Here is a 15,024-nt window from a genome sequence, read left to right on the forward strand (position 1 = left end):
TCTAACAACTTCTACCCAACTTTTTCTATTGGAAGTCATCCTTCTTCTGGTTCCCTGCAATAAAACCTTTTCTCCTTCCTTTAAAACATACCTTCTCTTCAACTTCAAAAGTTGTTAGGCTGCTGCAATTTCACCTGCTCACTTTCTCTTTAGATAACTTCTGTTGTCCTCTCTCTTTCTTCAGCAATCCATCTTCTTGCGGGGTTCTGTCAAAATCCTCCTTTCTTTTAAGAGCATTCTTACTTTCTTTTTTCTTTCACAACATTGCTAGTTGTTTGATTGATGTCAACTTCCTCCTACTAGTGTCTACTATCCTGCAAACACATTCTCATTTAGGGTTTCTCCTATCACATCTTCATTTGTTTTATGGCTGCTACTTGCAACATAACACTTTATGGCTAGTGTCAATACAAACATCAATACCTTTCAAGTCATTTCCTCAAGATCTCGTCCTTTCACCAATTTTGTGCACCTTGTCTTTTGTCTTCTGCATGCAATCTACCTTTCAACTAAGGGCACTTCATCCTTTTATTCAAACTCTATTGGAATTTCCTCAAACAAACATCCTCAATCAAATTATTTTTCATCTACGATTACCTAAAATAAACAATACCTAAACCTATTTTTCTCTTCTTCTCCAATAGTTTCAGTCTCAAACCTATTCCTCTATTTCGGTCTTCTGTTAGCGATGTTTTTCTATTGTAGTCTTATATGCTCACAATCTCTAGTGTTTTCATAAATCTTGCAAGCTTCTCCTCATGATCAACAATCTTCAGTATTTAAGATTGCAAAACAAATCAAAATTACCTCTGTTGTAGCTCAAATTCCTCTTATCATCTACTCTTATTTGGGTTTAGAGCTTTCAAAGCTTTGATACCACTTGATGCAGGCCCAAATTAGACCTACCGACACATAGTGCCTAGTTCTCTACTATTTCTAGAAAGGCGCTTCCTTCCACCTTGTGTTATTATCGCTTTCTAGGATAATAAGTCTCTTCATATAAATTATGGTAGGAGATTTAATTAAACAATGGGAGGAGCTGAAAGGGTTGATACATTCAAACCCTTTCCCAAACCATCACAGGCCTCTCTATATGATCTCGACCCTTATGCAAATCCAATACAAGTGCACAACATTAAAAAGCATATTCTCTAATATTAATTTGACCCTTTGTAACAAAGGGCAATGCAAAAATAATAACTTGACCCCTTTCCTCTATGCTCAGGACTTACCTTTGTCAACGCACCTATGGTCTTCCCTTATACCTTAGCTCCTCTTATGGATATATGTGTGTTTCATTCTTCATTAGCTCCTCTGTTTCTTGATTATAGAACCTCACTTTATGACCATGCACTTAAAGGCCCAAATTTCAAATGCCGACCTTTTATTATTTATATATTTCATGCACTGTCGGGCTTCAATCTTCTGGGTTGGCCCACATATGTTTCACCTTCCAACTAGGTTCTGCCACGTGAGCCAGTGCTTTTAAATACCCGTTGCAATGGGAAAAGTTACAAACTCTGTTGGGTTATGAAACCACTAGTTGGGAACCTTTGGATGGCCCACTTGCCACATAAGCCTGACTCAATAAGCTCATCGCAATGAGAAGAGTGATTTATTACAACTGTTGGGTAGGAGCTTCTGGGTGGGACCCCGAATTAATGTTCTGGGCTGCTCTTGTTAGCCCGACACAATGGAGGCATGGCTTTACAGAAGTCATCGAGCTAGAATCTTCGGGCGCCCCACTTAATGCTATGTATTTTCAAGGCCACATTAGCCAAGCATTGATAGTTTGACTCGTTAACAATTGAATGCATCAAAAAACTGTCGGGTACAAGCCACCGACCTGACACTATCAAATATAAACACTCCTCTTACAAAATTCAAGTTATGTTGCCCAAGACTTTTACTAAACTAAGTGTTGTACTCCTTTGTGTTTGGCTTCGCGTACAACTAGATTCTATGGCTTCTAGCTCCTCTATGAATCTGATAAACTCACAATCATTGATCATACAATTGATCAATGATCAATGCCTTTGCTCCTTCCATTATGAAAAAGGGTCCCCACTTCAATGGTAATGAGACCTTCGACTATCTCCAATTTCCACACACGCTTCCTCTGCACTACTCTAATCCTACAAACAATATATAGGAATACATGAATCCGTTTTGAGATTCACCTGCAATATTCTTGATTTCAGAAACAATTTCAAGAACTTAACAATCACATGCATACACACAAGGTCACACTGAGTTCTTCTATTACTTTAAATAATATGCACATGATTACAAAAAGGTCCCCTTTGGCTTGGAAAACATCATTTGGCTCTCTCTTGGCCTTTTGGCCCTTAAAACCTCTTGAATCTCTCCTATGTACTGGCCACTCATTTCATGAAATTGATCTGATTTATAAAAAAAAAGATTCATAACAAAATTCTGGTTTAGATCCACTATTTTCTCACATAAACTAGATCCTCTAGGTCTATATTTTCCTCAAAAGATCTAACTAACCCCAAATCTCTATAATTCTCTTAATATTCCCAATATCTTTCCCAAAGAATAGATCTGATTACAATTTTATTTATAAATGCATATTTATTCTAGAACTCTCTAAAACCACACACTAATTAAATAATTACATTCAATGAGGGAACCAACTCCCTTGGTAAATGACATTTCCTAGGTCTAGTGAAAATACAATTTTGACTTGTGGGATGCTCCTACATCACTGGAAAAGTAACCAGAAAGAGGAGTAAATAAAAGCATTTCTATGGTACGACTCATGGGCAAGCTAAAAACCAGTTGTAAGATATTGATGCAAACATTGTCATTTTAACTAATAGAATAATCAAATTAATTTCTATCCCTTTTTTTTTGGTATCTCTTTCATAGATTAGCGAGCATGGAAGAAAATATAAGTAAGCACGACAATTTCTTTTTTGTTTAGTTTTAACGAGCTTGGAAAAGAGATAAAATGATACTTGATAAGGTTTCTTCTTCCTTGTTTAACGAGCTCGAAGAAGAGATAATAGTATGCTTGATATAGAGTGTATTTTTCGTGAGGTTTTTATTGAGCTTGAAAAAGAGATAAAATTATGCTCGATACCCTTTAGGGATTAATGATCATGAGGACACAAAAGAAGCTCATCTTAGAGAAATGATTGGCATAAAGGGTAGAAACTTGTTTAGATCTAATGGAGCCTCCTTAAGGAAAGTGATGTAAAAGGGTTGGGGATAAAAACCACTCATCGTAGCAGTTTCTCCAGGAAGGATAAGAACACTAAGTGAAAGATATCAATATGGCCAAGTATAGTGTGATTGCAACGAGGAGAGAAATACCATAGCATATCAACATACATAACGAGTCAAGGAAATGCATAACAATTATCGCAAGGTAGATAGTGGTGGAATCCTCTTGAGGTATAGCTAGAAGATAACAAAGAAGAGAAAGTGAGGCTTCAATTTAGAGTCATGGTGGCTGAAAAGGAGGGATACTGAGTTAATAAAAAGACATAGCATGGACACCGATATGAGAAATAAGTGCTAAACTAGAGCATCCATGTGAAGAATAATTTCAAGCTCTACCGTGTAAGATATGACCATGTAAGGTATGACATGCAAATATAGATTAATTAATGTCAAAACTTAATGGAATTCCACCTAAGGGCCAATGAATATGGAAATGGTGATTGATAATGCAACAAAAATGAAAAGGAAAAGCCTACCCCTATTTTCCAACTTTAAGAAAAACACACTTCAAATATGTTGAAGTGATTGCCAAAAAAATTGAAATGAACAAAAAAAAAAAAAAAACAAGAATTATAAATCTCAAACACCCTATTAAATTTGACAATTTTTTGTCATTCTAATACCCATTTTGATTATTTTTAACAAAGAATATTAACAAATTAACTTTAAATTGAAATGAACCAAAAAAAAGCAAAACGAGAATTATAAATCTGAAACACCCTATTAAATTTGGCAGTTTTTGTAATTACGCCGTAAGGCGTTTCCCTCTCAGATTAACTCCCCAAATTGCTTTCGTGTCAAAATATGTGCCATTGGATTTTGGTGTTAGACGATTAGGTAATCCTTATCCGTTGATTTGAATTGAGCAAGGCCAACCGCGACTGTTCGTTCGATCCTGCAATAACTGCGACTGTTCGTTCGATCCTGCAATAACTGTCCACTATCTTCCTTACGAACCGTCAACCGACTTAATTTATTCTATCGATAATATTTTGCTGCATGAACAAGGGTTTTCTTCATATTTTCAGGTTATGCAGTTGGTATTTCGAAGGCAGAGGCGCAGCAGATCATTAATCCCCTGCAGCGGATCAGTGGTTTTCCGGGCTCAAATTTGTAAGGTAGATATCGTATTATTGTACTCACCATTCTATATTGTACTATCTTTTCAAAATTTTCCTTCGGTCTTGATACTCAATTACTGCAACACAGCAGGACCTACAAGAAACAGTCTATTATCGCACACAAGAAATTGCCTATTGTCGCAAGAAATTTACAGGAAAGAGTTTTTTTGCAGGGCGGAATCAAAGAATAAAATAATGAGAATTCTTTAAGCCAATATTTCAAAAACAAAGCTTCTACTTTTATAGGAAAAGAGTAACTAATCCATTCCCTGTGTATCGTCAAATTTGAACTATTTACATTTTGTACAGCAATGTGAACAAGTAGATGTAAAGGCAATTGCATTTTCACCAATGATTTTTGTATTGTATCATCTCTTTAAAAATTCCCATTGGTCTCGTTACTTCCATTAATGTATTCCAGTTGTATTTTCAATAAACAGTGCATTTTCACATGCAAGAAACAGCCCCATGCCAAGAAGTTTACAGGAATTTTATTTTTGCATGGCGGAATGAAAGGATAAAACCATGAGAATTCATTAAGCCAATATTTGAAGTCTAACTCATTTCTAAAACGATATACTTCCATTGGGAAAGAGTAAGTGATTGTTCACCCATTGGATGTGCTATATTAGAGATCTGGCGAAGTCCTTCAAGCACATCACATTCTCCCACATTTACAGAGAGCAGAATATGGTGGCTGATCTACTATCGAAACGTGGCAGATCTATCATGCTGGCGAAATAAGCTACAATTATTTTGTTAATGGATCCATTTGTAGCTCTAATGTTTCAAATATAATGGTATACACTGCATTGTCTGTCTGCCCTTCTAAAGCAGAGACAGAGTATCATCATCGCTGAAATAAACAAGGAAAGATGTTCATCGGGTTTTTTATTGAGTTGAGAGGTTTTGTAATTCTGTCTTTCTTTTATCAAAATTGAGATTTTGCTAATCTAAACCCAAATTTATCATGTAAGCCCAGCCTTAAGCAGATTAGAGCTCTATCCATAGAGCAGCAGTTGTAGTACTGTGTCATTTTGGATTTCAGAAGGGTGAATATTGTAACTATTTTTTCTTATTATAATGAAAGATAGCCTGTTTTTTCTTTTGTGAAAATAGGTAATTGTTTACCCATCTGGGATTGGGTATTATATAAATGTATGCGCGGCAGATGCAACACAAAATTATGTTGTGTACAGTGGTGATTTCAAACGGGAAAAGCGATATTTGATGCATTGCAGTGCCTTAGCCCAAATTATAGTATAGGTATTTCGTCAAACACTTTGTGCACAACCTCAAACAAAGGCAAATTGCTTCGTTTAAGCGTTTGCTTCACAAGGGTTTTCACACCGCCATTGAACCCATTATGGGTACCATTTTAAAGTTCACAATCAACATAATGAGCATACATTGTACCTTAGGCAAAACTAGAGTTAATCAGCAAAAACTTAACACCGACAAAGCAAACAGAAACAAACTTGTTTCAGGAATTTCTCCAAAAATCTAGGCTGAGAAATTTATACGAACACGGGGTAATGCAGTAGAATGAATACAAGCAAAGGTTCATTTAACGGCCATTAAAACGGTTCCATTCAATTCCATCATTAATTCAGTACGCGACAACAACATAATGAGGACGATTTTTTTGGTAGAACACTCCATTAATGAGAAACTATATTTAGCTAGCATTGCCAGTCAACTAATTTTCAAATCAACTGAAAATGAGGTCAGTCGCCATTGTTGGTTTCTTTTAAGCATGCCAAATAGCTTGACTAAAACGCGTTCCTCACTTCTAACGCGTTTAATATGGCTGAAATATTCATATTAACTAGCAAGCTCAAGCCAATTCATTTTGCTTCAAAATATATTTTCCAGCTGCCAAATATATAGAAAGTAAATGAAGAATGTAACTACACAGCACTCACACAACCCATACCAAATGGATTTGCATGACAGAAAATCCACTGAACTCCGCAAAACACTTCGAAAACAGAATTTAATAATTCATACACGCAATTTGTTTTGCTATTTCTCCAGTCAAATTAATCTTCCACATAAAATAATTCATTTCCCAATTTACACTAACAATTCAAGCAATACAAAACCAATATGTGCATCGATTTATTTCCATAAATCGATTTTCACATTTATTTGGTTGAGGTGTAAGTTCAAACAGTGTGCATACATACTCATTTATGTAAATGGATGTGACCATTTTGCTGAAGCATAAATTCAAATGGTCTGCATACATCCTCACGGTGGCTGAAATTAACCATTGTATACCCGAAAACATATGCCTAAGAGCCGAAAACATATGCCTAAGAGCCAGCATATCTGGTTTCGCTCCAATATCAAGAGAGTATATAGCTTTCCTGAGAATCACTATCCTAGCTGAAATCTGGATTGCAAGATTTGAATTGAAAGCTTTGGTTTCCCCAAATAAAGTGGCTTACCTTTGCATTAAATTGACTTTGTGAAATTTCAAACAATGGATAAATGTTAATGTAAGAACGTGAACTTATTCTTCCTCATTGTTTGTCTGTAACTTATTATTGCAGACTTTGAAATTACTACGAGGAGAAGGAGATGACCTACCTTATTGGACCAAGAGGTAATTGACAATGTCCATGGAATTTGATGAATTGATTGAGGATGAGCCCAGAGAAAACTCTGGGAGTTGTGACATCCAAACTCATCTATCACTTGCAATGCTTGGAGTTGATGATGATTTGGTATCAAACAGTAGTCCAGATCAAAGTTAAAATCTTGTACATGAGAGCAGAACATTGGAAGATTATTTCTATGGATCTTGTACATGAGAGTAGAACATTGGAAGATTATTTCTATGGACATTATAGCCGTTCAACAAGCTTTGATTGATTTAAATCTACTTCTCTGAGCTTCATAATTTTTCTTACTCCTTGCTTCTGTAAAAGCTTAACTATTTTATACTTGGTGTATTACTGTGAGCCAATGCCACTACTTAGCTATGTTCAATTTCAATCACTCTCCATATTGGCTGAAGCTGCGTCTGAAGTTGAGTGGAGTCCATGTAAAGTCCCTTGCCAATTCCTTGTATAAATGTGAAAGCCATTAGTGGTCACTCGTTTTGGTGACCCACTGGTGCTCACTAGAGCTGAAAATTTTTCTTGTCCTTGCCTTTGGAGCAATTGTATGTATGTGGAAGGAAAAGCAATTATGATATCGCTATTGATATGCCAAACCATTGTTATGTACTTTTTTAGGTCTGAAGATGTGTAACTTGTGGTTTAGCTTGGTACATTCTCTTGTATACCAGTTTACTTTGAATTTGTCAATATCATAAGCCCAATAGCGATTTAAGTGTATGTATGCATGGCAGAACTGCATTGCGGTTGAACTTTTTCTAAAATTAAGTTGTATTTAAAGAAATATGGTGTCTAAAAAGCATAGAACTCCAAACATCAAATCTCTTTGCTCCTTGTAGGCTTGAACCAACATCTCTTCTAGAGAAATTCAACAATTCTAATTTAATAATCCTATCGGCCTCTCTTTGTACCTTTTGAGACAATTGCTAGTTCTAGATGGGACATATAACTCCAATGTGCGTTGTCCTTGTTACAGAGAACACAAAAATATTAATGCAGGGTATAACAACTATACCACTAGCACTACAAATCATTTCTGCTCAAAAAGGGGGATTTAAATCATGCAGCAGCTTAAGAGGGGCAGGGTCCAGCTTAAGAGGGGCAGGTCCAGTTTCAAAAATAGCCTTACAATTGGACTAATCAAAATAAAATCTGATTTGCTTCATAGGCGTAGAGTAAACAGGTACCAATGAGGTAACGTGCAAGTGGACAATTAAATCATATTCAGCACAAGACCAACCCTCGGCATACAATGCAATTGAAAGTCTTGTGTTATGAGCTCCGAACAAGATCACAAATGATATATTATTCACCAAATTTTAATCTTCCACAAAGAGACAGATTGATCCTCTCTGATTTGTCAAACAAATAAAAAAATACCAAAATTATGCATAGAATCATCTTTGAACTGTAAACACTACAGTATATAGTAACCTGGGAAAGTGATGAAGCACTCAATACCATACAAAAATAAAATTCCTTAATAGAAGAAAACGCCACTGAAAATTGTGAAAAGCTACCAAATGAACTTTGCCAATCTTTTAGATTTACAGAAACAAAGTCAAAAAACCTCTTCAAAGCTAAGTGCTTACTACCAGCCACATCCAATAGAAAAGGTTTTATGGGGCCTGATAAGATCAGAACTTGCTTGACCACGGTAAGATAAGCACCGTACCTACCTAATGTATAAAAGAAGACTGATAAGCTGGAGGAGGGGCAGGCAGTCTATTGCCAAAGTGATGGTTGCTGTAATTAGTAGAGGAATTGTAAGAATCGGAACCCAACAACGAAGGCCCCATGTTATCTGATGGATACATATATGGCCTTGAGAGCGAGACTGGAGTCCTATTTCCAACACCATAGCCTGCTCCATATAATCCTTGGTTTGATCTGTCATATGCATTTTGGCCCTGTAGGTTGTAGGATGTAACACCTGGAGCTGCACCAGAATATTGTACTCTATCCAAAGACCTATAAAAGCTTCTGTCTGCACCATTGGAAGAAGCATAAAGAGTCGGAGTTCTTTCATCTGCACTTAACAGAGGCATATATACACCAACATTTCCTCCATTAGCACGAGGACGCTTAGGTTGAGACTTAACAGCACCTGCAGACCTTTTTCTGTCAGCCTTAGCTTTCTCTAGCTGAGCTACACGCTTTTGAAGAGGATCTGGTGAGAACTGCGATTCAAGTTTGTGCTCCTCAATGCACTTTATAACAGCTCTGTAAGCAGAAAGCTCTTTTGTATTTACTTCATTCTGTAGCAGCAAATAAAAATATTGGTCAAAAAAGGAACTTCCGATATAACCAACAATACTAAGCCAAAATGATCATCACATAACAAGACATTTTGTATAATAGTAATACAATCGTACTTGTGCAACAGTAGAGTTATTCCCGCTTTTTAAACTTGCCTAAGAAGCTTTCTTAGCATCTTTCAGATATTCCTTCAACAAAGGAACAGGTGAAAACTTCTCTGTCAGCCCAAATGCATGAGCAAAGTTGACTGCCTCAATTTGTTTTCAACAAAGGAACAGGTGCAAACTTCTCTCTCAGCCCAAATGCATGAGCAAAGTTGACTGCTTCAATTTGTTTTCCACTATTGACCAGGGTTTCTACAACATCTGCATGAAATTGTCACAAAATTTTCAGTTACTCTGAATATGTCACAAACATTTGAAATACCAAAAGACAGTTTACTGTGAAAGAAAAAACAATACAGACAACTTCAACGGATTTGTCAATAAAGATAACAGCTATGCCAGCTTGAGACCATTTTCGTAAGTAAACAGTTCCCCACTCATGAAAGGCCTTATGACACTTTACCATAGCTGATCATCTTCAGGTGCCTTTATTAATATCAACAAAATAACTTACATACAACTTTCTACCTCATAAAAAGATGTCTACCTAGTAGAGGCCACTCAGTATCTGCCTTGCATATGAAATGTTGAGATCTAAAGAAAAGACTACCAACCCCGTCAACTTAGAAACCCGTTCACTGGACTAAACAAAAAACGTTGGGAAGGTTTACTACAGCCAGGATTACCAAAATTTATCTTCAACTCAATCAGCCACAACCAAGTATACTGATAAAATCCACCAGTCCCTCAAAAAAACCAAGCTAGCCATGAATGCCAGAAAAACAACAAAAAGCCTATCTACCAAAATGGATGGAAATTTTGCCAGCCTAGCCACTGAGGCTAACATTACAGAACACCAGCCAACCAACCTGGCATTTTTTATTCAAGTCCAAGGGAACGACAGAGTTCAGGTGTCTGCCTGCACCGTGCAAATGCAAGAACAAGCTTGCATAAGTCATCTTTATCAAACTCTGACGCAATTCCAAAAGTAGCTAGAAGTTGCAAGAAGGCCTGGGCCTGCAACGAATTTCCATTGGCAACATCTCCTTCAAGGTTTATCTTCGACTTCCATTCATGTGCAATACTTTTGGCTTGCTCCTTTATATTTAAGGGCAGAACTGGATGTTCAACACCCAAAATAGGATCTTCCAAAACAGGTACAAGAGATTCTAGTAATAATGTACAAGCCCGGCGTAGAGCCTAGAGCCCAAACTCTTTCTTGTCACTTGACTTTTGTTCAAGAGAATAAAACCCCTCCAAGGACTCCAACACTAACCGTGGTGGGTCAGTTGCAGAGTTTAATGCAGAGGGAACCTAATTGCAAAGCCCTATTTCCAATTGCAAAAGTCATTAAGAATGGGAAGAAAGGATTTAGGGATTATAATATCTGAAAATTTCTATTTTTAAAGTATTATAAAATGAGTTTAGATATTTATATAACAATAATAAGTGGAAATCAGAAAAAGAAAAAGAAAAGAAAAGAAATTGATTGGAGATAAACTTTTTATAATTTTGTAAATGTTATTGAGTTCCAATGCTCAAACAAAATATTTATAAAAGGTAATTCACTGGTCTGTGGATGAAGCAAGCATTTGGAGGCTAATTCGTGAAGTCTGACAATAAAAGAGGTGAAATTAGAATGAGTAATGATAAGACAGACATCCTTGTATAAAAATTGCAATGAGGTTCTTCTTAAAGGTGACTTAATTGTATCACATTGATTTTGACATGACAACATCAGCAAAATGATATAAAAGTCGTTGAAACTAGTACATCTATGTTTGGTGCATTAATCACTATATGAGATTGAAGGAATCTAGCGCATTCTCGATCAGAACTATTGCTTGATTGACAACAACATGAGTCTTGTGTTGTACAACAATTGTATAATTGGTGCATTAATCACTGTATGAGATTGAAGGAATCTGGTCGCATTCTCAATCAGAACTATTGACAACAGCATGGGCCTTGTGTTGTACAACAATTGTATAATTTGATTGTGAAGGATTTAAGGAGAAGTAATGTTGTTTTTTCTGATCCTAGCAAGGATTAGAAAATATACTATTTATTGGTCCCTGTGGTATACATTGTTTGGACCTTGTTTTCTCCCTTAATTGTAAGTGCATAAAAATATTAGATTCATAGGACAGGGTACCATTAATCATGTGATCCAATGATCTTGGACGTTTTTTATTGAATTCTTCAAAACTTATTTCCATTTGATCTTCCAAAATGTGAAGATAGTTTTATTGGTTGGAACAATGCTACAACTTACAAGTTATAATAACAAAGATTCTGTTCTGCATAATGCTTTCCACCTTGCAATCTTTTTGTGGATATGGTTAAGCAATATTCTCTTCGAGTAAAGAATAAATTATTGTGTGTAGAGTCATTGGGTTTACCATAGTAATGATCGTAACATTTTGTAGTCTTTTGTTTGTTGTTATGTGGTTTAGTGGTTGAGACAGTGCATTACCATGTTAATGACCCAAAGACAAACTTAGAGCTCAGAGCCCTCAATTATAAGTTGGTTGAATTTTATGAGATTTATATGCAATATTAATTCAATAATTAAAAAAAAATGTAGACTTAAGCACCCTAAATAAACTTCAATTTATAAATCTTTAGAATCTCATTTATGCTACATATCTGCATCTTATATACATTTTCCCATTCCCATGTCGGAATTGTTCCTCAATTTATGCCTTACGGCGTTTCCTTTGCAACATTTGGTGCAAATGCTAGTTTTAATACCCATTTCGATTATTTTTAATAAAGAATATTAACAAATTAACTTTTTTTTTGGTTGCTATATTTGATGGACAACTATTTACTCTCCTCTGCACAATCGTCGACCACATCGCACATGATCGCTTTTTTCTGTTGTTTTTTTCCTATTAAATTCATACCACAGCCAAAAATTTCTCCACTTCCTTCCTATCTCTGCCTCCATTTTCCTTTCGGCTAAGTCTTTAAAATTTTTCACATTGACTTCTAGAAAATTTTACATAGTTTGTGTATACTTTTCACATCAACTTTATTTCTATGTCCTTTCATTATTAAGATAAAGTATAGATTCCACATCATGTCATAGTTTGTGTATACTTTTCACATCAACTTTATTTCTATGTCCTTTAATTATTAAGATAAAGTATAGATTCCACATCATGTCATATCGCAGTGGGCCTCTCACCTTTATTTTTATGCCTTTCATTATTAAGATAAGGAGTAGTCTATACTGCAGCTCTTTGAAATTGATGTGACCTCCTTATGGATGGTGATACATGCATTCCATAACATGTATCCAACATCACATCCTATATCTCCGACGTCTTTGCCTAATTTTCTGATAACCGCCGAAACAGGCCATATACGGTCCACGTCTCTATTCGCCGCCATCATCTTGTTCAGACCGTGCATGCAATTAAAGCATTGATGGACAAGTACCATCTGAAATCTGAATTTTGAATTTTCAACCTACTGTTGCGCCACTGGCCTATCGTCCTTTAGTATTTCTATTTGAAATTTGAATTTGAGTTTTGTGCGCGCCTACATGAATGCCCATGCCTAGGAGGTTGGCTTCATGGCTTCATGGCTTCATGGTGTGTTTCTTCCTCTTTTGGGCTGGGTGCTGCTGGACGATGGCCTTGCTTGGCTTGTACAAATCCTCACATCTCATTGAATTTTTTAGTGATATAGAATTGGAAAGCATCAACAATAATGTTCCCTCAGGTTATTTCAACAATGCCTATCAACGATGGGATGACATGAGCGGTATTCTTCATTTGGCATGTTTCAAACTCACACGAATCAAGCAATGAAAGAGAGTTTAAAGCTCTGTTTACTCTCTTTAATGTGCAATGAAAAAAAATTCAAAATTTCTTGACTTGCCGGTTTCAAGAGACTTATATCCCACTATTCAGTGGATGAACGATCAAATCCAGGCGACAAACTTTGGCCTTTCTACAAATTGCTCACCATTTAAAACTGATAGCAAATAAAATCTATCAAATTAGTTTTACTCATTTATTTTTTTGGAATTATAAGTTGCTAACTATCTCTCATTTTCCTACAATAATCCTATTCAGTAATATTTTTGTCTTTGATAGAGCAACAAACACAATTAGCAAGATATTTTGATAGAGCAGCAAACAGAATTGGTCGTGGATATGGAGGGCACATCGTCCTACAGGGTCACATACATATTTTCCAAAGATTTCAGTTCATTTGCGATCTACAGTTCAGGCAATTGCGATAGAGCCAGATCGGTGTGAGTCGTGAACCAATTCCGGTTTCGGAATCAAAGTTAGCCAGTTAGAACTTGGTTAGAACCCACTCGGAAGTGAAGCATCAGCAATAGATGAAACGAATTAGACATCGCGTGAGAGGAAGCGATAGGAAAATGGAATAAATTATACTTTTGGTTATTAGACTAATTAATTAATGAATAAGGCGCTGGTCTACGAACCAGAGATTCTGGGTTTGATCTGCAGTATGGTCGTTTGTTCCAATTTCACCTTTCCTACCTTTTATTGGTTTCCAAACTTTCATCGATTGGTAATTCTTATAATTCCAAATTGTCCTTGGAACAACCGCTAATACAAAATATCATTATGGGTAATCGGTTTCAAGGCTTTTGAAAGATTCCCGATGATGAGAGCAGAGTCTCATTCAAGGAACAAGAAGTTGAGATAAGCCAACAATAATTAATCTATAAATTATTAGGAAAATATAGATTATTGTATAGAACTTATTATTTTAATTTCGAATGGGCCTTTAAATTTAAATATTAAATTAAAATGATTTATTGGATTTAAACTATTACCTATTGTAACTAAATTCTAAGAACAATAGTAATTTAATACTATTTAATTGTATTTAAATAATTTGGGAATAATAATAAATATAGGTTTTATGAAGATATAATTGATTAATGACCATTATATTTAGTTTACCATTATTGATTTACCATAATTTATTAATGACCATTATATCTAGTTTACCATTGGATCCCTAGATATAAACAATTATTATTAAATAAATACACAGATAGTAATTTAATACTATTTATTTGTAATTAAATAATTTAGGAATAATAATAAATATAGGTTTTTAATAAATATGTAGATTTAATGACCATTATATTTAAAACAATAAATTTATTGTATTATTCAATTAACTATTAATAATATGTCTCTATTAATAATAAAATTATTAGTTTGACTTTGATCATCAGGTCAAAATTAGCCGTTGCTATATAGTCGTTGGAGTCTCTGCACACTCTATTTAATCAAGCTAAGCCAGATTAGTTCTTCAACTTGTCCTGACGATGAACCACACTGGTTGGTTCGAAACGCGTCGACAAAAGATTGATTATGTGATTTTGCCGAAGATTACTAAACAATAATTAATCTTTTTTATTGTGAATTTTCTCCTCATATTTAGTCACATTGTCTTTACTTGAGTAGATGGTGAAGTGCAAATTTCCAATTCATTCCTTTTTCTTACAATTAGTTAGAAAAGAATTTGCTACTAGAGGAATGATCTCTAGAATAGAATGCAACTAAATTTTCTAGGAATATAATCAGCGACTTTGTCTTCTACTCTTTCAAAAAAAAAAAAAAAAAAAAATTTAATAGCTTTGACAATGCCTCGTTGATTCAG

The 15,024-nt window shown here is 35.3% G+C and overlaps 1 long non-coding RNA gene and 1 pseudogene across 1 annotated transcript; one reads left to right on the forward strand and one right to left on the reverse strand.

Annotated features, from left to right (window-relative positions):
- The first annotated feature begins 4,039 nt into the window (after positions 1-4,039).
- On the forward strand, positions 4,040-5,143 carry LOC149253368 (uncharacterized). The gene is made up of 2 exons (XR_016266200.1): positions 4,040-4,367; positions 5,003-5,143. It is a non-coding gene; the product is annotated as an uncharacterized LOC149253368 (long non-coding RNA).
- Positions 5,144-8,676: 3,533 nt separating this feature from the next.
- On the reverse strand, positions 8,677-12,759 carry LOC149253369 (FRIGIDA-like protein 3; annotated as a pseudogene).
- Between the last annotated feature and the right edge of the window lie 2,265 nt (positions 12,760-15,024).

The sequence above is a fragment of the Pinus tabuliformis genome, chromosome 7 (genome assembly GCF_031772625.1).
Source record: "Pinus tabuliformis cultivar Carrire ecotype Pingquan chromosome 7, CPIR1, whole genome shotgun sequence".
Lineage (NCBI taxonomy): Eukaryota > Viridiplantae > Streptophyta > Pinopsida > Pinales > Pinaceae > Pinus > Pinus tabuliformis.